This window comes from Anguilla anguilla, chromosome 14 (assembly GCF_013347855.1).
Source record: "Anguilla anguilla isolate fAngAng1 chromosome 14, fAngAng1.pri, whole genome shotgun sequence".
NCBI lineage: Eukaryota > Metazoa > Chordata > Actinopteri > Anguilliformes > Anguillidae > Anguilla > Anguilla anguilla.
In genome coordinates, this window is record NC_049214.1 from 2,951,771 (window position 1) to 2,979,363 (window position 27,593).

A 27,593-nucleotide genomic window follows, 5' to 3' on the forward strand; every position below is an offset into this window, starting at 1 on the left:
TTAATCGATGGTAAACGAATACTTCCGGGCACATTTTTTCCCCAACCAGGGCTAGAAGAGAAAACCTTTACCCTGAATCCCAAAGCAAGTCTCCTAATGATCTCTATAAAACAACATCGACAGATGACAAACATAACATATTTAGTGACATCAACCCTCTCGCTCTCCGCAAAATCGCAAAATGTACATGTAAATCTACAAAAAATGTATGATTATTATAATACTCCTACTCTGTCCCAATAACATAATCTGGTGGAAATCAAAAGGTAGCGGTCCTAGAACTGAATTTAAATTCACGCAGGTCAAACCCATAGTGGGGCACTGTCACTGCTCCCCTCAGTGATGTGGTTTAACCATAAAGAGGTAACTAAGGGTCTACACTGCTACATGTGGATAGTATGGTAAATGCCATCAGTAGAGGGCGCTGTGGAGCAGGTACAGGAGTACATGGGAAATACAGTGCTGGGGATTGGGGGAGAGGTGGTCGTGAACTGCTGGCGACCCGGGTGGGGCTAAACCTGAGGGTATTCAGAGTGTGCCTCGCCTCCGAGTGCCCCCCCCCCCCCATCACAGCCACCTCGTCATCCCCCCCCCCGAAGGTACCGCCAGAAGAGTAACATTATCGCTTATCCAAAAAAAACCAATTTTCCCTCCTTCCATTACTGCAACTCAGTCCTTGGGTTATCGGCTGCGTCCCCGCCAACGATAACGAAAAAAAAAAAACCCACTTGATCCACACGACTGATTTTAATGCTCACACGTGCGCTCTGTCGCTGAGAAACCTCACAGGGCTCGGAATGCAGGAACTGTGGTGAGAGGGTTACGGTAACCGTCGGTAACCGGACAAGGAAGACGCGCCTTCTTCTTCTCTCACTGGACAAGGAAGACGAGCAGTTTAAATCTTTGCATCATGTTTTCGAAGAACGTTTGTTTCACGTGAGCCTCCCCTGATCACGATGAATGATTGTAGCTCAGAATCTCAGATCAGCTCAGATCTAAACACACTGACTACACCTGTGTGCTCAGTTTGTCACATCCAATTTCAAAACACACTGAAGTGCTGTACTGTCTGTACTGAATAAGTCCCGAGTCTGACAGATGTCAGTCACCATATTGAACTACACTTAAATTAAAATCAGGCATACAGCAGACAGGCAAAATGCCTATAAAAGCTTAGGCTACAGTTTTACACGCATTCGACGCAGCGGGATACTTACTGAAGTAATTCAGGCTCAGTACTTTGCTCATGGGCACAATGCCAGTGCCTCACCTGGGAAACCCGAATCTCGCCCTGAGTGAGGAGGGCTGGTTCCCTAAGCACTACACTGCACCGCTTCCCCGTATCAACGAGCTGCCCGCAGTAACAGCAAGGCGATTACATCACACGCTGACGGCAGCTCTGTAAGGAAGGGGAAATAAAGGATGAGTGTAAAAGGGTAAATCCCTTTCTCCCCCGGCCTCTGGATAGTCCAGCTTACGCAATGCCCTGAAGACACGAGGATGGGGGTGGGGGGGGGGGGGGGGGTTTGTTGGGGGGGGGTTGTTGGACTCCTTGCTGAGATCACGTTGTGCTGCCTGCTTAGCACAACACAGTTCCTCCACCGCGCACTCGAACCGCAGGGCTGGAGGGTTTAAGCTCCGCCTCCCAACAGGCCACGCCCCGAAGGGACCCTCAAAAGACTCACCAGCCTTCTCCTCACCCCCTAACATGAGGGATAAGAGGTCTAAAGCAGGGGATCTCAAACTCCTGTCCCGGAGGGCCACAGACTCTGCAGCTGGTTTTTTGTGATTTCCTTTCAATCAGCAGCCAATCACGGCCTTGGGAACAAGGTGTGCAGACTCTTCAGCCAATCACGGCCTGGGAAACAAGGTGTGCAGACTCTTCAGCCAATCAGTGACTTGAACCAAGCACTTAAGTGCAGGAGCCCTTCAGGATTTGAGTTCGAGATCCCTGGTCTAAAGGCTCCCGGGGGAACTTATCAGACCGCAAAAACACCGCCTCCAGATTGTGAAAGCAGGAATTTTATTATCTGTAAAATATGAGGAACTGGACAAGTAGTTAGAGACCGGTTTAACAGCCCGGGGTGGCCGTTACAGTATCTATTCATGAAGGGAAGTAAATTACAAAAGTGAAACGCCATAAAACTCACGGCAGAGACGCACAGATGGAGCATAAATATTTTATATTTGCTCTTTAAAAAAAATAAATGTATTCCTCAGCTGACGTAAGTGCTTCAAACTTGACTGATGTTATTGTTCAGGTTAGTTGAACAGCAACATCATATCCAGGTCCTAAAACACATTTTGTTCCGCATACAGCTATCGCAGGACAAAAACAGGTGTAAACATGTTTTTGTCCTGTGATATTCAATAGTAGTTTATACTACATGTACAGGCCTGAGCAAAGGGATCTAAGAGCAGCTATTTTGGCTGTGGCTTCAAATTCAACCCACCAAAACCAATAAAACTTGATGCTATCCAGGGAAAATAAAAAGGGAAAAGAACATGGTGTCTGTGACAGACCAGAGGGGAAAGAAACCGTCCTCCAACGGTGAGGCCGCGTTTAAAAAAGCCTCACTTGAAAAGACTGAGAAAGAAAAACTGAAATAGACCAGCTCTTTTCCAGGGATAAAATCAGAAATATATTTCATTACATTACAGGCATTTGGCAGACGCTCTTATCCAGAGCGACGTACAACAAAGTTTATAACCATAACCAGGAACAAGTGTGTCGAAAACCCTAGAGAGAAGTACCGTTCCAAGTGCAGGGAATAACAGCATAGTTCAACTTGGACCCTGAAGGATAAACTGATTAACACTAACACAAACGAGAACAGCAACAACGCAGTCTACGCAAAAATACAAGCAGTGTCTCAGTCTCCTCAGATCCCTCCATTAACCCTTCGAGGAGCCGATTTATTTTTTGGATTGTTTTTTTTTTTTTTTCAAAATGAAGTCAGTGTTCTAGAACTCCACTGCTTTCAGTCACCAGTGGTGATTGTTACATCAGCGTTAGAATGTTCTGTTAAGACAATTCTAATCACACACGTATGATCTTACTTTTTAAAGGGTTAAATACTGCTCAAAAAAGATTCTTTCATGTCCCCCTGTTCTGTTGCCCACTCTAGGTTTCTGAGAAGGTCCTGCTCTGCACAGAACCCGTCAATCTGTACAGCGTTTGTCTTGGGGACCCCAGAAGAACCCTTGGAACTATGTCTGTTGTAAGGCCTTTATGTCTGTTATAAGGCCTGCTGTATTTGACAATGCCCCTTAGGGCTGGATGCAGCGTAACCTAGATTTGGACCGACTCACACATCAAACCACAAACCCCAGAACAACAGAATGAGGGGTAAGTAGCAGTTCTCAGCCTATACTGTTCCCAGTAAATACCTTCTTACGGGCCTCCAAAGTTGTTATTATTGGGGATAAAAACACAGGCTTGAAATGAATAACGCTACTCACGATTTTATGATATTTTGCCCAGCGATGATATAAAATTTCACTACAAGAGGGGGGGGGGACACATAAAGAATTCCAGCAATTACGATCAGTTTAAAACGCGACAATAGCGAGTCTTTAGAGGAACCCCACTGAGCTGGGGGAATGTGTCTATTGTCCCCGAGAGAGAGAGAGAGAGAGACGGGGAGAGAGAGAGAGAGAGAGGGAGAGGGAGAGAGAGAGATGCAAGTCCTCCTTCTGTTCATCATCATCACTCACTCCCGAAAGCCCCAGCATGCTGATAAAAGTGGGCCACATTTCAGAGGCAGAGAAGAATGAAGTCCCCATCACTTCAGCTGGAATAACGGGAGGGGTGGGGGTGGGAGTGGGGGGTTAGAGCTAGGCCATAAGGAGACCTCCATTAGTGACCATCCATAAAAAGAAACGAGGCACTTGAAATGGTGGTGGGGGGTGGGGGGGCGTTTCTTTGGAGCCAAGGACACTTTCCACTTGAGTGGGTCCCACTGCATTGTGTGCAGAGCTCTATTGAGGACATGGTGTGGTTGGGGGGGGGGGAGGGGGCGACATGTCTCAGAGTACAGCGCAGATCTGTGCTTCAGGTCTTTGGGGGGTGCGGGGCAGGGGGTGAAAGGAGGAGTGGAGCAGGGCTGGGAGAGGTGGGGGGGGGGGTAAGAGGGGCCCGGGACAGCATGAATAGACACTGTACCTCCAGTACTGCGCCCGGGGCCACATCTGGAGTGATTTGGGATAATGGCAGAAAAAGAAAAAAAAATCCCTGAACAAACAGAAGGACTGGCGTGCGTGTAAACAAAACACAGCAGCACGAACGAGGCCCCGGCCCCATTTCTGAGGGCGGGAAAAACACGCCTGCCAGGTTCCTCCACACCAACCGCCGGGTTTCCCTCGCGTCAAGAGAGCGGCCGGACGGCGTGAAGCGGAGATGTGCCACTCTCTCTCTCTCGCCCCCCCTCACTCTCTCCTCTCCCTCCCTCGCTCGCTCTCTTTCACTCCGAGGAGCCCTCACCCCGGGACGTCTTTGTCTCCCGCTCAGTCACAGGTCACTGGGCGAGCGCCATTCACGCCATCACTTCCCCCGACGTGGCCGACGCCCCTCACAGCCCGCCAAAAAGGCGGCCGCACCGCCGCACCGCCCCCCCCCCCCCCGGGTCGGCAGGACGACGGCCCTGCCCGTCACACGCAGGGTTACGTAAGCTCCGCCCACTCCCAACGCAATTGGCTTAAAATGATGATTTCCCCTAAAACAGGCTGTTCCTGCTAAAAATGACAGGAAGCAATGCTTGCAATCCTGTAAAAATTAAATGTTTAAAAACCGATTTTGGAAAGAAAAACAAAGGCTAATCCTTTTCCCGAAATCCCAAAAAAATCACTCTAAGCCCTTGATAATACGCTGCCAGGGCAAACAAGCAGCAGATTTACTCCCCTCTCTGTGATGTCATCCTCTCATGGCTCCAGCGTGATAACGGTAGAAAAATTAGGAATATATCCGTCAGACCGTCTCCAGCTGGGGTGAATCCAACGTGAGAAGACGTTTCGTACTGATAATCATTAAGAACACAGAGGGCTGACAGAGCTGGAAGCATAAATCCTGAAGGACTGAGGAGCTTCTCTCCTTGCTGCTTGCCAGACTCATTTGCCAGAGCACTAAACGGGACAATCACCCGCCCTGTTTTTGGAGGGTGGCTCTCATTCCTCCCTCCCAAACCACGTTGCCACGGCAGCATTCGCCTGACCGGCCCCTCGGCAACACTGTGGCAAAGAGGGAGGGGGGGGGGGGGTCCCAGGACACAAGATCTCACAATAGGCGCACCCCCCCCACTCTTACTCCTGAGTGCACAGAGGAACACCGGTGCATTGTGGGCCAAAACACAGTCAAGTCCTGACATGACGCAGACACGGAATCTACATTGACTAAATAAGAGCGGCAGGCTGCAGTTCATAACTCCCGCCACCAGAGGCGCACACTCCCTTTTGGATTCTCATCCCTTCAAAAATAGCCAGGGCCCATTTACGACAGCAGAGAAAGAATCCACGGAAAAGCTTAGCTGCTGTGTTTGGTGAACCTGGTGTTACAAAACCACAACTTCAAACAGGCCCACTGAACACGGGTGTCGGGTAAACTTCAACGACGTCGGAACTAACGCAAATGTAACACTGTGTGTAGTTGTGGCGAACGCGGTGCTTTGAACAAAAAAAAAAAAAAAAAAAAACACAGCTTGGACTGGGGTACGACTCGCAGTGAGAATTCAACATGGATCATATTTCTTATGTTCCATATTTCTGATGATCCATGATTGCAGCCAAAACACTGAATGCGTTTGCCAACACTACACCGAAAAAAAAAGTACTCCACACGTTCTTTTTGCGACAGAGGAGCCCCTGGGGGCCTCGTACAGTAGCTGGAGTCAGGCTCTGATGGTGGGGCGGGCCTTTTCAGCAGGAGCCTGCAGCTGCAGAACTCCACAGGAGGGACGATGAATCATTCTTTTGTGCATCTGCTGCGCTGTGCGGTCGGGATCAGCGGCAGAACTCTTGTGCGAAACATGATTTGTGAAGGCGAACGCAGGCCCCGTTGATATGAAAGTGCGATTTTAACGCTGAGAAACACACACAGCGAGCCTCGAGCCGGTCTGGCTGCGGTATAATAACGTGACTGGAAGCTGGAAATTCGTCATCTGCGAGATGACAATGACTCAGAACGAGAACCACGAGACGAGCGTTTAATTTCACTATCACCAACAGAAGTCGAGCACTTCACTCAAGGTCTAACGATTCATCTGCACGACTGAAATTATTAAATGGCATAAACGGACTTGGGAATACCAGTAGTAGCCTATTTCAAGTTGGATTTCCACTATTAAATTATTTTTTATTTCACCTAAATGAACATCCTTCTTTTTTGTTCTCAACAGTGCACAACTGCACGTGAAATTGCAGCGCACTGAACTGCACATAACTTCCTTGTCGGTCCCCACAGCACCTCATATATAATAACTTTTATCGAAGGTCCACAGTCATATCGCACCTACGACATTCAGCGGGAGATAACGCACTTCTGCTTTTCTACTAGAGAATTTTTTTACTAAAGAATGCTTATCTTCCCGTCTGTGCGAGCTGGGCGTGAATATTCGTGCCTCTTTTGCGTCTGGTACCTGCCGGGCCGCATTCTGTCGGAGGTCTCGCCGGTCGACACGGAGAGTTCTACAGGTCAGATGCTCTCGAGAGCTTAAAGCGGCCATATGGCAACACGTAATCTACGCGGTAATCTTTCACAAGACCTTTCTTCAAATCGCTCTTACATAACCGGAGGTATTATGGGATGTGCGACCCAGCGGAGCGGCCGCTGCACCTGAACCTCACCAGCGATGCTCCTCAGCTCCTGAACGATCGGGCCACATGAAACAATCAATCAATCAATCAAATTTTTTTTGTATAGCGTATTTCACAGCAATTGTCACAATACAGTTCACAGACAACCCAGGCCTAAACCCCCACAGGAGCAAGACTAAAGAAACAGTGGCAAGGAAAAAAACTCCCTGTGGCAGAAACCTGGGAAGGAACCTCGGAAGGAACCAGGCTCAAGGGGGGGAACCCATCCTCCTCCGGTCGGCTCAGGGTGTAGATTGGTTGCTCGGTGACCGACATGGTCGTTAGCGCACTGAGGCCTTCTGTAGGCCAGAGGAAGGCCTCAGAGAGCAAATAAAGGCCGAGGAGGACAGACACACCTCGGACGTCCCTCATCTCCGGCATTCCGACACGCTCCGTATGAAACAAAACAGGGAGATCACCGCAGGGCCTCGTTTCCACCGAGACCGGTTTTCCGAAAAGACCGTGCAAGACACGGAAGACCAGGGAGCCTCTCTCTCTCTCTCTCTCTCTCTCTCTCTCTCTCTCCCTATCTCTCTCTCTCCTCCCCTCTCTCTCCCTCTCTCTCTCTCTCTCTCTCTCTCTCTCTCTCTCTCTCTCTCTCTCTCTCTCTCTCTCTCTCTCTCTCTCTCTCTCTCTCTCTCTCTCTCTCTCTCTCTCTCTCTCTCTCTCTCTCTCTCTCTCTCTCTCGCGTGTGTGGCTCTCGCTCGGATGGGCGGATCTGGACGGAATCGCCGATGACGCTTAAAGAATTCCTGCTGAAACTATGCGGTCTAAAAATAAGATCCAGAAAGAGCAGAATCCCCCCTGTGTGTTCCCTCACTCTGGGGGGGGGGGGGGGGGAGCATGGTCTGTTGATCGCTGTTCGGTTCGGGACGGCAGTGGAACAGGGAGATGGGAGGGGGTGGGGGTAGGGGGGTGGAGGAAGCGGACGGATTAGTCCGTACTGTGAATGTGTACAGTCATTGGATTAACAGGGGTGCGATGCAGCAGTGCAGTACGGCTCAAACACACACATAAACAAGGGCATTCCAACAGCCACCCGCATCTGCTGCCTCAATACCACCCCCCCCCCCCCTTAGTGCCGCATTTGCCTTTCGTGCCAAAAAGAAGAGAAGCAACCATCGGACCCTCCTAGCCCCCCCCCCCACCCCCTTCCCCCCGTCCCAGTAATGCTTCATTACATTGACTGTGTGTGTGCGGGGGGTGGGGTGACGGAACATCTGGGTCTTTTTAATTCTGGGAGTAATCCGAATGAATCCGTCTCCACATCAACAAACTCCTACCCCTCGACTACCCCCCCCCCCCCCCCCCACACACACACACATACACCCCCAAGCTGTTTGTGAAAACACGGACAGATTTAATTCCTCTGCATAACAGCAGACGCCCCCCCCCCCCCCTGCCCCCCGCTGGTTTACGAGAGGTGATGAACAGGGCGGCTGAGAAACGTCAGTAAACCGACCTCCCTACCCCCCCACCCCCCCCCCCCCTCTCGGATTAACGAGGAACACCATGTACCAACCTCTCCGCACGCGAACGTTTCGCGGTATACGGAAGCGCTTTTTCCGCACCGCCGCGGGGCGAAACTAAGAAATCCCCCCCCCCCCCCCCCCCCCCCGTCCTCTTTCTCTCCGCCCGAGGTGCCGACTTCACGCCTTTACGCAAGGGGCCAAAAGGTCAAAGGTCGTGTACACACGGCGCGCACGAAATTCCCCCCCCCCCCCCCCCCCCCGACGCCTCGCTGGAACAACAGCGGCCCGCTTTGTTCGAGCGGCTTGCGGAATGCTTGGCGGAACGGCGAGCGATGCGGGCGCCGCCCTTTTTGCCGTGAGGCGCGGGCGTTTCCCTGGCCGCGAAAAAAAGCCCGTTTGGCGGGCGAGGTTAATTATCGACGCGGCGGCGGCCGCCACCGAGTGCGCCGGGCCTTTCCGCTGAACTTCAGAGAGCGTTAGGCAAAAAAGGGTCTCCAGGACCTGTGGAGGGAAAGGTTCAAGAGAGACTGCAGTAGAGGAAGCACCCCCCCCAACCTAAGCCCCCCCACAGTCACGGGGTGACGGGCATCATAGCCTCTACTGGTGAAGAAGGTGAAGCACATCTGCAGTACTCAGGGAGGGAGGAGAAAAAAAGGCATCCATGGCGACTGTCGGTCAGTCACCTCCAGGATCCACCTTTCGAGTCTCAGTCCATCCTTGCGAACACGCAGATAGTGGCCAAAAAGGTGGAAACTAATATAAAGGTCACCTAAACAGGGTCTAAGGGCCCAGCATGTGCTGCCAGATCAGCTGACATCCACCGCGGCAAACGTTTATGCAGGAGGGACGCGGAGCGAGACAGTCAGTCAACTCAACCCGTGATGATGCGAGCTCGAAAGCATTCCAAAACTCCCCCAAAAATGCCAAACGTTCCAGAATTTCCCATAAATGCATAATATGGTTCAGGTCTGGTGACTGAGAAGACCACGGCACATGGACAACATCATTATCAAGCTCATCAAATCATTGAGTGGCTGCACGTGCTCTGCAGAGAAGAGTTTACTTCCTCCAACTCCACTTTGCACAAGCAATATTTACTTCCTGAACTTGCTGTGTGGGTTTTCCGTTTATTCTAATGGGTGTTCTTGTTTTGTTTTGCACGTCTTGCTTGTTACATGTTCAAAATAAAGCTCAATTCAATTCAATGTACAGGGGGCATCATCATCCTGGAAGACACCCCTCCTGGGAGGAAAGCAGCTCAACCCTAACAAAGCACACTTCATTCAACACCTAGAGATCTTGTTGAGCTGCTAATTAGTCAAGTCAGCTGTGCCAAGTTAGGGTTGAAATTAAAACATACACGATGGCAGATCTCCAGGAACAGGGTTCCCCTGAACTACAGTATACACGCTGTGCACATTAAGCACCAGTCTGCAGCTCTAAATTAATACAACGGTCGGGCCGGACTTGGGGCAGCGCTGCCAGACGCTTGCTATCGAGCGAGCTCTCACATCCAAGCTTTTGCAGGCGAGGGAAATTCAGGACACACTATTTACAATTACAATCAGTTGGCAGACGCTCTTATCCAGAGCGAGAAACATTTGCGGTGTATGTTCAGTGTTACTCTCAGGAATGCAAATATGCAGTTAATGATGTCTCTCAGATTCCCAGGCTGACCTCACTTTGCATACTGTTCTTTGTGAAACATCAGCAAGTTCAGCAGTCTTAGTCACTGAAGCTCCGGCAAAATATGCCCAAACAACCAGCCCTTGTTCACAGACACTGAGGATCCATCTCAAAGCCATGCTGGTCACAATTACATGCAAGCAGGCCTCCCAAGCATTTTTGCACAAAACCCTGTGCATGCTGGGATGTTTTTTCTTAAATAAATCAGGAACCACGTGTGTGTGGAAGCGCCGGTTTGCATATATTTGTGTTCCTCATTTAAGTGACTCCATCTTATTGTCCAATGCCTGTATGCTGGAAACAAACAGTATCTTGGCTAATACCCATGCCAGGATACACAAACTCAACAGACCAGGGTTAGGGTTAGGGTTAGGGTTAGTGTTTGCGTCTGAAGATGGACAACGATTCTGTTGTCCTGGCAACTGTGGGGCCAGTACAGGCAAACATCACGCCCAGGAGACGTGACCAGGGAGGGGAGAGCCAGTCACCTCGAGGTCACGGAGAGAAGAGACCTGGCCAGGGGCGCAGGGTTTGGGGACGGAGTGGAGGTATGGAGGAGCAGTTCCACCCCCTGCCCTGTAAGCCAGCATTACGGCTTTAAACGATGTGAGCACTGCGAGAGGAAGAGGGATCAGCCACGAGGACGTTGGGGAACCCTGCAGACAAGCAGCTCCGCTACACTGTCTTATATGCAGGGGTTTAGTCACATGGACAGGGAGATGAGCAAAGAGCAAGAAGGTCCAGGCCTGAGAGAACCAGGGTCTGGTGGTCAGGCAGAGGAGACCAGGGTCTGGTGGTGAGAAAGAGGAGGTTCAGAGGTTGTATGGGCAGAATCCGCTCTCACAGCCAATATGTAAAAGAAGGAGTGGTGTTGAGTTCCTAGGGTTGCCCGACTGTTACCCCTATAGTCTTCTTACTTCTCAGCAAGAGGCAGAGGTCTTGCAGGGGTGAGGACTCAAGTGAATTAACTTTGGTTTCTGCCTGGACGGTCCCCCGTCCAGCAGGAGGCGTGCAGAAGACGCGGGTGGCCGTTGGGGGGGTCGGTTTAAATCAGTACAAAAGCGTGAAAGAACACGGAGGCCATTTCCAGGGAGCTCCTGTGTGAGGACGAGCGCTGCAATGACCCGGCGTGTCTCCCAGCGGCCATTTAAAAAAAAAAAAAAACAAGGCTGGCTTTCATACCCGGCGGGATCACGGGATCCGTGTGGCCGGATTCTGCTCTCCGCCGAGGTCGGGCACTCTGCTTCCAACGGCTGCTCGGAAAAACAAACCGCACTGTGTACGTACCAGAGCCTAGAGCTATAAGGGTCTTTCAGGGTCCTAGTTTGACTTAGCATAGGTTAGGTCAGAGAGTAATGCTTACTGTGTTCATGGCTATGAATAGCCTAACTGTTACAAAATGAGTATTGTACCTTATTGGACCTGTGTTTTGAAGTTGTTTCAATGACCGTTGGTATGCACTTACTGAACGTTGCTCTGGATAAAAGCGTCTGCCAAATAAATGTAACGTAATGCCTTTCTGACATTTATTTTTCTTCAAAAATGAGTTATTATCGGGGGATGCGCTTTGCTGTGTCTGACGTACAACAGAACAAAATAATAATGATAATGTTTATGGGCTATACCACAAAAACAGAGAACTGAAAAGTGGCCACTTTTCAGGTAAGGACAGCCTGAAGACGACGAGTGATAAAAACAGTTCTGAAGTATGTACACGGAATCAATGCGGCACTAGTATTTAATAACCTTTCTCCAAACAGGACTTTCTCAAACACTCCTGTTTGTGATATCCTGCAGGCAAGCTCAAAATCAGCTCTTTATTTTCAGTGTGTGCACTATCACTATCATTTGAGGGTATATTTGTCTCCTGCACAAAAGAAAACAGCTTTTTATTAACTGTTTTATGTAGAATCACACTCTTAACCTTTTGCTTACATTTTATGCTTGTGTTTTTATTGCAGGGCTTTGTGTGTTCCTAGCACTGGCATGAATGCAACGCAGGCTATTTATTTGGAATAATCCATTTTCAGCATTTACCAAAAGATAATTTTTTTTCCTCCATGCAAACAGTAATACATCTAAGGGGTACACATTTAACACAGCTAGTTTTATTTGGCTTAATTGATAAACGACAGAGTTTTACATTGTCGTGGCTGGCAAATTAAAGTTATGAACTTATCTCGATTGTGGTTCTTGATGGTAAGCAATAGCAGTGGAGGCAAGATGACTTCACCACCGTGTAAATGCAGTCAAAATAACTTTCATTTATGTGACCTAGCCGGCTGCATTATCTGAGGTTATGTATTTCCCCACATTAACTCAAACCTCCATGGGTTACGTTTGCAGGCAATAACCCAGTGACCAGCCTTCAACCTCAGCTCCTGCAGATCAGAGGCATGTTACTGGATAATAAAAGAGGACCCCATGCCCCATGCACCAGAGGGACAGAGGGGCTACTCCATGTTAAATAATGCTACTCCACCCCCAAAATCCACACCCCCCAGTCACACCTCCCACTGTGGGTGTGACCCTCGCAAGAGGGAATCCCCCAGCGAGAGGGAATTCCCCGGAACAACGGGATATGCAGGGAATTCCAAAGTCAGCGCTCAGATGCCCCGACCGGGACATTCAGATGCTGAATGCAAACAGCCTTCTTTTGCCCCCAATTAGTCCCCCTTCACCACCTCCTAAAGTACACAAATCCAAGATAATTTCCACAGGTGTGTTATTCCTCAAGATTAACCCTTTAATGTGTAAGATGTGATCCGAATGTTCTTAGCTGAATGTAACAATCACTGCTGCCGACTGCAAGCAGTGGAGTTCTAGAACACCGGCTTAGAGTTTTGGGAAGGAAAAAAAACACATTCCAAAAATCCTACTCTTCACAGGGTTATGGCTTAGGGGAGTCATGGAAACCAAAGTTCCATGTATCCTACACTACAAAGAACTTTTTCCATTGGTGATAATTTTAGCATTTGTGAAGTTAGGATGCACCCTATTATTTCATAGACAAGAATGCCTTCTTGTATGCTTAAAATAATTATTTCCAGGTTTAGACATTGGGCAGCACTGCGAGGTGTTTCATGTAATGGAGCTTCTGCATTTGAAATGTGAATTAGCACCAACGGTTCTCCTTCTCCACCTGCGATGAAATGTTGTGGCTTTCCCATGCATGCAGAAACCAGTCACCGAGGTAAAAATAAATAATTCAACAAACATTTATTAAATAAAACATACCAAAATGATTTTTAAGGCATTGTGTGGTCAGTCAACCCAAAAGTAAATTTCAGTTCAGCCACAGAAAAGAGATTCCAGTCAAAAGAAAGGGGATGCTTGCATTAACAAACCTGTTTGAATCTGTTCAAATAAACGGCCCATAAACACGCTCATATTTTACTTTAAAATGGAGGCAGATTTGATTTATGCCTGTTTCCCAACATGACTAGGGAAGGGACATTAATACAGGTTTGGAAAAACCACAACAGAAAGGTTTACTGATGCACCTGAACGGCTGTCCATTTGGTTCGTCTCTGCAATACGCCCCTGCCACAAACGTGTCTTCAGAAACTTCCCCGTGACCGTCAATGTCCTGTCATTACATCATCACATACTCGTGCAAGAGCAGCAGTGGTCCATTGTGGCTGATCCCCCCCCCTGGAGCTTTCTCTGCTTCCATCCTATCAGCGGGGTGGCAGAGTCTTACGTAAGGCCCACTTCACATGGGAGAACACCTGCGGTCAAAGGCACTCTAGAATCTCACGGTTATGTCCGTTTGGGTGGGCAAAAAGGACCTTGCTACACGTGGTTGGAAAACGAATTCCCTCAAGCGCACGGTGTGCTTTCGAAACATCTCATCACCCCGTCCGCTCAATGTCACGAGGTCCAAGAAGCAACACCGGCCGTTGAGCACTACCACTCAGGAGCAACGGCACTTATTAGAAGCAAAGCGTTGCGTCTGCTGAATGGAAACTCGTCCCTGAGTCCTCGTAAGAACCGTGACACGACACACTAATCTTTCCTCTTGCCCTCTTGCATCCAATTATGATGTTGAGTCACCTCTCCAAACCGGATCAATTAGCCTCTGAAGCCACGCAGTCAGGCTACACTCTGCCATGGTGGACTCTTCCATAATCCACCTTCACATTAAGGTCCAGTAACCTGGGACACTGGACAATTCCCTAGCATTGTCAAGAAACTTTTGTTGACATTTGACTTTTTTTTAAATCTGGAGGTATAGAAATCTGAAGAATTATACAATTCTAATTTTCAATAAAAGTATGCCTGGAAGTGAACAATCTGCATTAGCTGACAGTGTGCGATCTGCTTTTTTCGGACAGTGTTCAGTTTAATCTAGAGGACCAGCATTCAGCTCCAGACAAGTCTACTGCAGATTTGCGAAGTTTTACTAAACTCTCTCAAAGTAAATGGACTGCATTTACATGGTAAATGGTAAATGGACTGCATTTATATAGCGCTTTTATCCAAAGCGCTTTACAATTGATGCCTCTCATTCGCCAGAGCAGTTAGGGGTTAGGGGTTAGGTGTCTTGCTCAAGGACACTTCCACATGCCCAGGGCGGGGTTTGAACCGGCAACCCTCCGACTGCCAGACAATCGGTCTTACCTCCTGAGCTATGTCGCCCCAAAGTAATTTCCTTAGGTGTTACGTGTTGTATACTGTGAGCTCAAATAAATTGCATTTATGCATGGCACTGGGTAAAGTAAACCATAGCATAGAAGGACCAAGTGAGATCTGAAACATGCAGGTCCAACAGAATGTCCTGCTGAAACTGACACTGGCCTCTGTGGAATTTCACTGAACAAGCAACAATCTTGAGAGACAACAATCTTGTCTTGCCTCCTACTAACCGAATCACTGGTGGAAGAAAGTAATTTCAACATCTGAAACAAGTTTACCACAAACCATATCAGAAAACCAAAGATAGCCTCAGTGGAAATAAAATATACCCCCCCCCAATGATTCTATCGTGGGAGTTTGTGTAAGGGCATCTGGGTTTGGATAATGGTGCCCTACCACTTATCACAGTTTAAAAAAAAATTCTGGGCAACTACCCAAAAAAATGACTGATCGCACTGGCAACTGACAGACAAAACACTGAGCCATTTCACCCCAAGGGATCCCATGGCTATCTCCACACAACACCACATTACATTTGATACCACTGTGAGCAACCACATCATTGAAATTTCCCAGGGCACACCTATTCATGCAGTCCTTCACATTGCAATATTTTCTCAAGTGCTGTCAAGCTGCTTGTCATGCTGAGTTCCTGATCTGAAAGCTTGCCTTCTGGCACCAGACCTGGGTCAAATACATATTTCTTTTGGATTCAACTACTGTTCTGTGCTCTATTGATCTTGCCTGGGGCAACTGAGCCTGCCAATAGAAGGTGGGGTTTGCATTTTTTTGAGAATATTTCATTGGTTCCAATACACCAGCCAAGATCAGTAAAGGGTAGAAAAGTATTTGAATCCAAAACAAATCCGTATTTGACCCAGGTCTGTCATGCACACATTCACATCAGTTTAATCCTCCATCGAGCACAGGAGTCCGTCTTTGAGTTTCAGCGTCCTGCAAGAACAACACTGTTCAGCGTTGCTTTCATTCTCAACTGAGCACCCACACCTGGCCATCGTGTGATCAGCAGGCCGCTGGAGCAAGGTATGATTACCCGGAGGGAATGTTCCGGAAGAACCAGAATTTTGCACGTTGGTTGCAGAGAGCCTGGACTCTGCAGTGGGGAACACTGGAACAATAATGACTGTGGTTTTCTGACAGAGCGCTGTGCCCTTGTTCTCATCCTGAGGTATTGTGAGGTGATTCATCTCGTGCCCTCGGGGAAAACATTTCTTTCAGAGCAAATCCATTCGCACACTGAAACTACGACTCAGATTCATCTGCAAACCAGTCCTTCCTGATGTGTAACCACGCAAGTCCAGAGGGGTACAGTCTCACAAAAGCCGCCCTTGGCTGAACCCTCAGTCCCACTGCATCAACAGGGACATACATTTGAAACAATAACGGGCAAATTGTGGGGGAAAAAAAACGCTTGTGAAGGACCTCCATTTTGGGACACGGTCCATCGCAACAAAGCTCAGGCCTTACTCACAGATACCTGGCAGTAATGGAGGTCCTCCCTACAGCCGGCCCGACTGAGAGTGACGCACCCAGTCATCTGTGCTGACCGGTTTCCACGGCGACGCATTCTTAACTTAATGAAGGTCTGCCTTTGAAGACGGGAAAGAGGCTGAATCAGCAGATCAGCTGGGAACAGCCCCCCCGCAAGCAACCGCCCGGAGTGGGCGGCAAAACGCCACAGCGCTCCTGTCCCCCCCCCCCCCACATACAAAACCCCGGCCACAGGTCTGTCAGTGCCCCCCCCCCCCACATACAAAACCCCAGCCACAGGTCTGTCAGTGCCCCCCCCCCCACATACAAAACCCCAGCCACAGGTCTGTCAGCCCCCCCCCCCCCCCCCCAACCCCCAAAACCCCAGCCACAGGTCTGTCAGTGCCCCACCCGCCCCCCCACCCCCAAAACCCCAGTCACATGTCTGTCAGTGTCCCTCCCCCACCCCACCACACACAAAACCCCAGCAACAGGTCTGTCAGTGCCCCCCCACCCCGCCCCAAACCCTGAAACCCCTGCTGGGGGATAAGGAATCCACACAGTACAGCTCTGTGTCATCCTCCAAATAAACTAAAAGCAACAGTGGCAGTGATATGTACACACCCCAGCAACTGCTGAGGTTCGCAGGGTTTCAGACAGCTGAGGAGGACTAGACTTAAACATGAAAGGAGATCCTATAAGCCATGCCAGACCGGCCCTTAGAGCAAAAATAATAATAATAATAATAAATTCCTCTCCCATGTTTCATCCTCAATGGGATATTGTTGAGATGTGCTATTCAACACTATCATTAGCCTCCAGGTGGATTTAACCTTTTCAACTCTGAAATTAAGGCTTTTTTTGGGGGGGGGGGGGGGGGGGGGGGGAGGAGGATGTACACAAAGCAAATATTTTGCATTAACAAAGGGATTACTCTGACCGCAGCACATCAAATTCCATTCAGAAGCCGTTTCAATAGGCCAGCGAGCACTGTCCCCATGAAAACATTTCATTCTGACCAGGGGACTGAGTCACGACTCTCTCTACAAGTCAGTGAGCCACTATCTGTTCCTTCATAAAGAGTCCCACTGTCCGGAGAGCAAGACATCCCCAGGACACGCGCGCACACACACACACACACACACACACACACACACACACACACACACACAATGGATCAGCTGCACTGAGCACCATCACGATACCAGGGTAACACGATATTATGATATCGCGTATCTTACTACCTCAAATTGTCAGCAGAAGAAAAATTAGCGACTACAGAGCTTACGGTTACATCAGATTTATCAACTTCTTCTTCATGGTCTTAAAGGTGCAGAGCTGAATTGATTTATTTTTATTTATTTATTTTTTAACTAAGAACAAATAATGAAAGCAAGGCCTCAGATCAACGTTGGTTCTGCTCTCATAATTCATAACTCAGGATTTTTTATTCATACAGTTCCTTGTTTCTGAAAAAAATAAATAAATAAAAAATTAAATAAATAAATGCCAGATTTGAACTGAATTCAAAATTAACTGATGGATTTCTCATCCCTTCATTGCTATTCATTTAGCTGGATGGACAGTAATGGACCAGGAGCTCGTTTTGTAAATAGGCTAGTGGTTTTTAGTTGCATTCGCAATTAATGTCATTCTAATTGAAAGCGGAGGACCACCTTACCAGCGACAGCCCAAACAGCCTAACGCTCAGTAAAACCCAGCAGCTCTGAGCCTTACCAGCGATAGACCAAACAGCCTAACGCTCAGTAAAACCCAGCAGCTCTGAGCCTTACCAGCGACAGACCAAACAGCCTAACGCTCAGTAAAACCCAGCAGCTCTGAGTCTTACCAGCAACAGACCAAACCGCCTAACACTCAGTAAAACCCAGCAGCTCTGAGTCTTACCAGCGACAGACAAAACAGCCTAACGCTCAGTAAAACCCAGCAGCTCTGAGTCTTACCAGCGACAGCCCAAACAGCCTAACGCTCAGTAAAACCCAGCAGCTCTGAGTCTTACCAGCGACAGACCAAACAGCCTAACGCTCAGTAAAACCCAGCAGCTCTGAGCCTTACCAGCTACAGACCAAACAGTCCAACACTCAGTAAAACCCAGAAGCTCTGAGCCTTACCAGCTACAGACCAAACAGTCTAACGCTCAGTAAAACCCAGCAGGCCTGAGTCTTACCAACGGCTCGTCTTTTTTTAGTTTCACTAAGACAGGCCTCAATAATTTACTTTGACTTCATTTTCAACTGTGTCTGTCATCACGCGTCAACGCTTTTAACGTCTTATGCTGTCCTCGTTCCGTTTTGTCGCACACTCTATTTTTGTCACGACAGCTCTTTCCTTGTCATCTCTGTAATGTAGGCTACTTTGAGCTGAAAATATACTGGAAAAACGACTCTCCTGGGAGACTTTTAGCATGTGTATTTTCGAGGCAGGTAGATGAATGTGGGAAAGCAGATTTGGGAGGATCTGCAGTGTAGTCTGGCAACCGGAGCGTTGTCTATTCGATCCCCGGCCTTCGGTGCGTGGGGGTGTCCTTGATCAGGACACCTAACCCCTAATCACTCCTGCTGATGAGCTGGTGCCTTGCATGGCTGCCTTTTGCCATTGGTGTGTGTGAGTGTGTGTGTGTGTGTGTGTGAATGAGTGAATGAGAGGGTGTGTGAGAGTGTGTGTGAGTGTGTGTGTGTGAATGAGTGAATGAGAGTGTGTGTGAGTGTGTGTGTGAATGGGTGTATGACAGGAAAGGCTGCCTTTCGCCGTTGGTGTGTGTGTGTGTGTGTGTGAATGGGTGAATGGGAGGGTGAGTGAGTGTGTGTGTGAATGAGTGAATGACAGGCAAGGCTGCCTTTCGCCGTTGGTGTGTGTGTGTGTGTGTGTGTGTGTGTGAATGGCTGAATGAGAGGCATTCACTGTAAAACGTTTTGTGCAGCGGTTGCAGGAAAACGCGCTGTATAAATGCAGTCTATTTACCATTTGCCACCGCCCCTCTGTTTGTCTTGCCCAAACTTCCCTTCCTTTCAGTCGGTCTCCAGATGCATATAGCCTATATCTCACCCAGAGCGCGGTCGAGTTAAAGCTCGGTCCGGCAGAGAAAGCGAGGCCCAGTCCAGGATGTCACCGAGCCCCCCGCCCCCCGCCCCCCCCCCCATGTGGTGCAATGTTTAAGCAGCCAGGTATACCTGCTGGCTGAATGCAGGGCGTGGCCCAGCTCTTTTGTTCCCGGGCTAAGGTAACCCGCATTGTCGTGAACATTTAATCTCTTAAAGCTAACAAGATACAGTTAGGCAAAGAACGTTACGTAAAAAGAGCACAGTCTGTAAATTGCGCAATGTGGGACAGTGCATTCATAAGGCTGAATGCACTGAGGATGAATTCCATTCCTATGGACAAAACAAATTTGCTAAAGTTACGTTCAGTACATATGCTAAATGTACCCTATAATCGGAGAATCCCCTTGAATGAAGTCCGGATTTAAAAAAAAAAAAAAAAATGGTTGTGCTGTCACATGAACTAATCCGCAGGTATGACGTGCCATGTGCATCTGTGCATAGCCTAAATCGAGTCTGGAATGAAATTCCAAAACTTCCAAGAAGAGCGCCAAGACGCGATTACCTCAGGAATCCCTGACCGTTAGCATTTTCATACAAGAGAGAAAGGGGTCTTAAACACAAGACCATCTCCTAAAAAGAAACACATGGATGCTAGATTAGATTAGAGGGTTAGAGAGCACCCTGCCAAGCTTCCTGCAAACATTCTGCTTTTCGTTGAAAGGTACAATATGTATACAAGGCCAAGGTTTTAAAACAGAGCAAGCTAACGGAAGTACACAGAACTGGCGTTTCCAAATGACGGGGGCAGGGCGGAATCTAGGGGTACAGCAGCCCGTGTGACGATGACCATGAACCATTACACACAACCGCGATTAGAACCCAGCGCTAAGCATTCTGGGATTTTCTTCCCAGCATCAGCTCCCGATAAGGAAAGTTGGGCCGAGAAGGTCTTTCAGGACAAATGAGCTGGATCAGTGCCCAGGCCCCCATTACTAAATCAATTCAAAAGGGGCACATAGGACAAATGAGGAGGGGAAGAAAAAAATCGCTGATGCGTTATCGTCCCGGATGGACTGGCATATCTAGCTGCAAAACAGCTTGAAAATGAATACGATGTAGGCTAGTTGTATGTAATTTTGAAAATGTCTTTAGAAATACAAATATTTTAAAAAAAAACCCCAGGAGGGGATTAGTCGAATATACCACATGAACGCCAAGTAAACAGCAGCCAAAAAATGACTAAAGAAAGCTTGCAGAGGTCATATTACAGTTCCCCTGGACCTGCACTTGTGCAACACTTGCTCGAAACTACATAAACACTGTAATTATCTAGTTGCTTTTAAATTTGCGTTTCTGTTCCCTTCCCTGGCGTTTCTTCCCCTACCCCCCCCCCCCCCCCAACCCACCATGAGATCACAGGCTAATTCAGGTCTGGCTCTCTCCTGGTTCAAACCCGAGCTATGATGTAACCTGGATGCCAAAATGCCTCAACCCCTCCTGATCTGCATAATAATACACATTTCATAGCCTGGACTTTCTATTTTATCAGCCAGTTTAAATACTGCTGGCTATCCCTGCCCAACCAGTCAGTCTATTTGCTCCGAGAGGTTCTCTACATTATCTACCTTTATACCTACCTTTAACTACCTCTAACTACTGACACCTGCCCAGCCAACAATAATCAATCACATAGGCTATTTGTAACCTCACACCTTAAGGGGTCTAAAGCACACTTCGGTGCGGAAACACAAAGGAACCCATCAAGCTCATCACAGGTGTATTGTCTGGATGTAAACCGGGGTTTTGGGAGAGAGTGCAGCACTCCGCAAACAGAGGCAATTGCATAATCATGATCTATGGAGGACGCTGAAAAGAGCAGAAAGTGTGTGGATATGAGGATAGCAACACAAGGCAACCCAACAATGTTGTTACGTTTTTTTCCACATGGACACGTCGGGCTTTAAAAGTGCACTGTTGCATCTTAAGTGAATGGAGAAAGGGTGAAGCGCTGGACTTTCCTGGATCCCAGGAGCTGCGCAGAACAAGCAAAATCCACCATTATTGCACCGACGGTACTCAGGGTTCAACCTCATGATCGCTCAGAGCAAAAACGGGCAGGGGATTCGGACGCTGTGCACAGGCACAAGGGGTTTCTTTATAAAAACGAGCCACTCGAGGCATGTGACACACAGCCAGCAGGGATGACCTTTGACCTTTCTCTCTCTCCGAGGTGCGACTCCAGCACAGCTGAAACAATGAGGATCCTCTGGTCACTTGGCAACGTGGGGCGACTCGCCTGGTCTGTTGTACTTGGGAGGAATTTTTCCTGGGGGGGGGGGGGGGGGGGTTAGGGAGGAGGGGCGAGGGTTAAAACAGCAGAAGAATTCTGACATGCAATCCAATTACTCCGAGTGCTTTAACTGGCAGACCCCTCCAAGGAGTTTAAGGCGGGGTCATGCTGGATTTGTCCGAGGGTTCGAAAGCCCTCCCAAAAAAAAGGCCGGTTGGGTTAAGCCCACATCTATAGGACAGAGCTGGCAAATTCCAGCCCAGTAGACTGCCTGCCTGGGAGATGAGTCTCATCCAGGGACGGAATGAAGAGGAGGAGAGCAGGCCCGATGTTCTCTGTGTAGTGCGAGTGCCAAGATTACAGGCTTGACACTGCCTCAGATACACACACACGACCTCAGAGTCACACACGACCTCAGAGTCACACACGACCTCAGAGTTACACAACCACACATTCTGTGCAGAGCATCATGCGCTAGCTGCAGAAAGATAAACCTGCCGAAGCTCATCCTAAATGATCGACTGACTCAAGCGCGTTTCCCCTTAGTTTCGCCTTTAGGCTTCTGAGATGAGCTAAATCACAACACTCTGTCCGCACAGGGAGACAATGCACTGCACCAGTCCGTGATGCTGTTCTTGTGCTATGTTAGCAAAGCTAGGTACACACTGAGACAGCGAAAAGCTCTTCTTTTTGGCTGAGGCCCATTGTAAATGCCAATATCCGCTAATAAAGTTGTCGGACATAATGAAGGTTTAATGGATGAGATCTCTTACTAACGAGAAATACGATGGGTTGCGTGAGACAAATTAAAAGCAGTGATTTTGAGAACAAAGCCAAACCTCCTCACTCCTGAGGCAACAAAAAAAAAGAACGTCCCAGACTGTTTATGGTCAACAGACAACATGATGGACACAAAGATAAGCCTTCATTCCTCATGGTCAACACCAAGAAAACCCCCAGCGAATGCGGAGCGCGAGGTCGAGGCAAACGAACAACCAGAAAGGAGCGCCATTTCCATACATACCCACACAAGAGCCGCGAGTAAGCTTGCTGGAGGAGGGACGACCGCTAGCAGCTAAATTATACAGGCCGTTACTGTGGCCAGACCGCAGTCACGGCAAACCCTGGCCTTCAGGATCCCGTGAGCAGAAGCTGAATAAGGAACTCTGCCTGGCTCCTTTCCGGCACGTGACAAACGTGTCAAAACCGGAAGGTGGAAACTGGGATTGAAACCCACAACCCTCACTGCACTGCACCACCTTCGCTGATCCTCCACCTGATAGGTCTACACTACAGCTGAGGCTGAGCTCTGTGGACTCAAAGCAGACCCACCTGATCTCTATTCCTCCACCTGATAGGTCTACACTACAGCTGAGGCTGACCTCTGTGGACTCAAAGCAGACTGACCTGTGTCCACTCTGTGGCCAGCGTTTTTCCGGCAAATCTGTCTCGACTCTTCTTAGGCAAGAATGAGACAAACAATCAATAAAGAAACTAGACAGTGCAGCTCAGCAGGGCTCAAACTGTGGGCATGGACTCACTGGCTGGTTGTGACAGGTGTTATGGTGGGACAGAACTTTTTTAACCATTGTTGCTTCTACCATGACTTTTGTCCCATCTTTGATCTACCATCACTTTTTTTTTTTTTTTTTTTTTTTTTTTTGGAGAGAAAAAAAAACATTGTTGCTATTCAAAAGCCAGTTCCCTTGGAACATCTGTCAGAACAAGGTGCTGACCACACACTGACTCAAAACGTGAGTCAGCTCACGCATCAATAACAACCGATGAGAATCTGCACGAAGAAAGGGAGCTGTGTAGGGCTATGGTCAATGCTCTGGACCAACAACATCAGAGGTTCAAAGGTCAGTGCTGATCCACCTTTCAGCAAACGTGCAGCTGGTGAGTAGGTCCAGGAAAAATAGGGCATAAAAATGGAAGCCAACACTGATTCCACATCCATCAATGTGAGACCTGAGACCTGAACTAGTCCTGCCCAGGCTGAAAGACTCAGAGAGGAAGAGTGTGGACAGCTGACTCGCGGTTCAGTGCCAATTCCTGACAGGATATCAGAGCTTCCTGAAAACCACCAGAGGACTGAAACCAGAAACAGATCGGGGGTAAGATCAATCAAACCCCAACGACACCGCCACGTGGCACCAGCAGTGGCGCGTTCCTCAGGAATGATCCCCACAGGGACAGCTTCTCAAAGCAGCGACAGGAGCCGGCGGCTATCCTATTGTGTGGCGGAAAATTTCATAACGACTCCTAGTGCCCGTAGAACCGAGGGCCGAGATCAGGGCTGCCCAGCCCTGTTCCTGGAGATCTACCGTCCCATAGGTTTTCACTTCAACCCTCATTTGGTACACCTGATTCCACTAATTAGCAGCTCAGCAAGATATCTCTATTTGCTGAATGAGGTGTGCCTTGTTAGGGTTGGAGGGAAAACATACAGGGCGGTAGATCTCCAGGAGCAGGGTTGGGCAGCCCTGCTCTAGATCCTCTGACAGACAGGTTTCAAATGACTTCTGCTACACTCACAAAACAAATTGCTCAGTGAGTCAGGTTTATACAACCAGCACAAATAAATGCCTCATTACGGATATGACAATATCAATAATGAAAAGCCTTTCACTGAATGAATATAGGTCTGGACTGAGTGGCATTCCACTTGACTCAGCTCCGGGCTATGTGTTTAATATTGGCTTCATCACAGTGCCTGATAATAAAAGGCCAGCCAAAGCAACACCATTCATTTCCATTAGTGAAAAACCAGGACATTTTGCTTTTGATGCTGGCCTGTAAAAAACCACAGCTTCACCACTTAAAGGACTGGACAGAGAGACACAAGGGAAAGTGATGAAATAGTCTGTTCTTCAAAGAAGAACTCTGGTCAAACATTACAATCTGATGTGTTTCGTGGGAAGGAGCAACCACTTACAGGTGCAACTGAGCATTTCAAACTGCTGCCTCTAAACTTAGAGAGTGAGCACCTTCTCCCAGCTGATGCAGCCCAGGAGCTATGCCTTTGCATGAATGACGAAATTCAGAATCTGCAAATGAACCGCTGCTTTCCATGCAGGCTGCTCTCCGATCCCTTCAAGAGTTTCTGTGAGGTCACAGGTGTACTGCCTGTGCATGGGTGTGCAGCACGAGTGTGATGCATGTGCATGGGTGTGCAGCATGTGCACGAGTGTTCTGCATGTGGATGGGTGCACTGCATGTGCACAAGTGTGCTGCATGTGCATGAGTGCACTGCACAAGTGTGCAGCATGTGCATGGGTGTGCTGCATGCGCACAAGTGTGCTGCATGTGCACGAGTATTCTGCATGTGCACGGCTGTGCTGCATGTGCACAAGTGTGCTGCATGTGCATAGGTGTGCTGCACGGGTGTGCTGTATGTGTATGGATGCACTGCACAAGTGTGCTGCATGTGCATGGGTGCATGCACGGGTGTGCTGCAGGTGCATGAGTGTGCTGCATGTGTATAGGTGTGCTGCATGTGGATGGGTGCGCTGCTCTGGCAACAGTCAGGCTATACCCTGTGACTCAGTGACCCATTACAGACAATGGACAAAGCAGGGAGTAAACCCAGTCTGTCATTATGTTACCCTGTCTATCTGGTAAGTAGACACCTTACTCCGGGGTGAACAACTATTCCTAAAATGTAGGCTACACGTTATGTAACCCATTTATGTGGCCGGAGTTTTAAGTATCTTTCTCAAGAGTGCAATACCATTCCATGCCTAACTTTGACTTACAGACCACTGGTCAAGAACCATGCTAGTTCACAGACAGTCTCATCACAACGCCACTGTATTGTCATTACAACAACGGATGTTCCCTTGACGTGGTCAAAAACTGGAAATAGGCTAGCCTACATCCTCCAATATTCATTTCTAACCAGAAGGAACCAATGTAGGCTTCACCTTATTTTCAACCTATCACAGCTTTGCAAACTTCCGCTTATCTTATCCTAAATAAGATCGTTCAACAGAACCCTGCCACCTATCCCTCCATCCCTCCCTTTTTAAAACTCAGTCTTTCCCTTATGAGCATTTGGAATGACAGAATGAACCCGCATTACGACATTTGAACTGCAGTCTCCTACATTACCTTTAACAGACAGGTTTCTTTTCCAATTTCCTTTCCATGTATACCCCAAACTTTTCACGTTTCATTTGCGCGTGTTATTAATGCTCAATCTAATGTCTCCGCTGCAAGCATTGTTCACTTCTTGTTTTTCTTTCTTAAACTCGTAAAATTCGCATTTCATCAAATGGCTACACGTAACGTGTCAATGGTGTTCAAGATGATGCATTATGTACTGTAATCGATACGGATACCTGTTACATGACAGACAGACGATAAACAGAAACAGAAAGATAGATCAATCGATATATAGCTGAATAGATCGCCGTTGGGAGTAATTATATTGCACAGGGCACGTTGCGCTCCTGCAGAGGCTGCGTGACCGATGTTCAAGTGGACAGAGGACAGAATTTTTAAACCGTTTCATTCATTCATTCATTTCTATTAGGTCCGAGAACCTCGAAACCTGAGGTGCAACCCAGTCCTGCATGTCACATTATGTCAGTTAATGTACACTAAACTGATTTCCTTAAAGCAGCACAATTAATAAACGAATTAACAACTTTGAGGCTAGACTAAGTGGTTGGGTAAAGTAACTGGTTGCAGGTAGCGCTGAATGATGTCATGCAAGTTTCATGGCGCAAATCAATTGGTAAAACTCTAATATGCGCATAATTCTCTCAATGTGATACAAATCTGTCGCATTGCAAAACGCTTCATTCATAAAATAAGAACAGCATAGTACCTAACCCGTAATGGAAAACTTATTAATGTCAGTCAAGCCACGTTAGGAAAATACCCAGTGAAAGAAGCTATTTGGTAAACACGAATCAAAATAACAAAGTTAATGCACAGCAAAGGCAAGGGGAAAGTCAAATCACTTTCGTCTGTCATAATTTCACCAGGACAAATTATTGAACTTATACGTTAGAAACAATGCATGACAGCCAGCCGTAACATTAACTAGCAGTCGAATATATAACAGTAATCAGGAACGTATCATCATTAACGTTATCAAAAATGTAATAATAAAGTTAATGTTTTTTTTATTTATTATTAGCTAAATAAATGTAATGTTATTGGCAACTGGATATATAGTTAAGCTACCTACATAAACCTAATACCATAAATAAACTGAAATCAGATGGATAGCAAACGTTAGATCTGGGGCCATTGCTATGTAACCCGACAGCTAAGCTACAGTCGATAGCCAACAGCATATCCTACTGGGAAAAGACAGGCATCAGAATGAATGGACTGACTCTTGTTACCAACCCAGTTGGATGAGGATAACGTAGGCCAGGTCACGGTCTAATCGTCGGTATATTCACAACAGGGTACTAGCTAACTTTAGCGAAAATTACCTCAGATCAACCTGTACAATCACTGTTTACCCGCCGGCGAACTGGTAAGTCACACCGACACAAACGTTAGCGAGCTAACAATGAGATTCAGTCATCCCCCGCCCCCCATAGAGCATTAGCTAAAAAGCTAACCATCTATTTTAGCGCACATTAGCTATGACAAATATATCCAACATAACTAGTTAAACCATCAGTGCCATTATTAGTTAGTCGACTTTCTTGTTTCAGCAATCTGTAAAAAATGGGGAAAGGCATTAAAACTGCATTCTTACCGCTGCCGGCCCGTCCAGCTGATGATGTCCAGATAGCTAAGCTACCTTATACAATCCTTTCCACCAAATGCGGAAAATGGTGTTTCACCTGTGTAACCGGGCAGATCTCTGTCGGACGTGCGCTGATTTCCCAATGCAAAGACGTGTGCATGCAACCAGCAATCTACCAAGCTTATTAAAACAGAAGCGGCAGCGCTGCCTAAAGCTATATCGCAGAAGATGGCGACCGAGCTAGTGCTGCAGAAGACGGGGAGGAAAAGAATAGGGCTGCTGCTGGCGTTTTCAGAGAAGTTGAATAGAGAGAAATCTGTCGCTATCAAAAGGAGGAGAGCTGACAGATGGAAACACTCCCACCGCTATTGCCACAATCCCACGCCGGAGAGAAA

At 47.9% G+C, this 27,593-nt stretch overlaps 1 protein-coding gene across 1 annotated transcript in view; it reads right to left on the bottom strand.

Annotated features, from left to right (window-relative positions):
• The window catches only part of cdc42se2 (CDC42 small effector 2), a 42,303-nt gene extending 14,710 nt beyond the window's left edge, over positions 1–27,593 (bottom strand). Inside the window, exon 1 of the mRNA XM_035389697.1 lies at positions 27,208–27,593. The gene's annotated coding sequence lies outside the window, so the exon portion shown is untranslated. The remainder of the gene's footprint in view (positions 1–27,207) is intronic.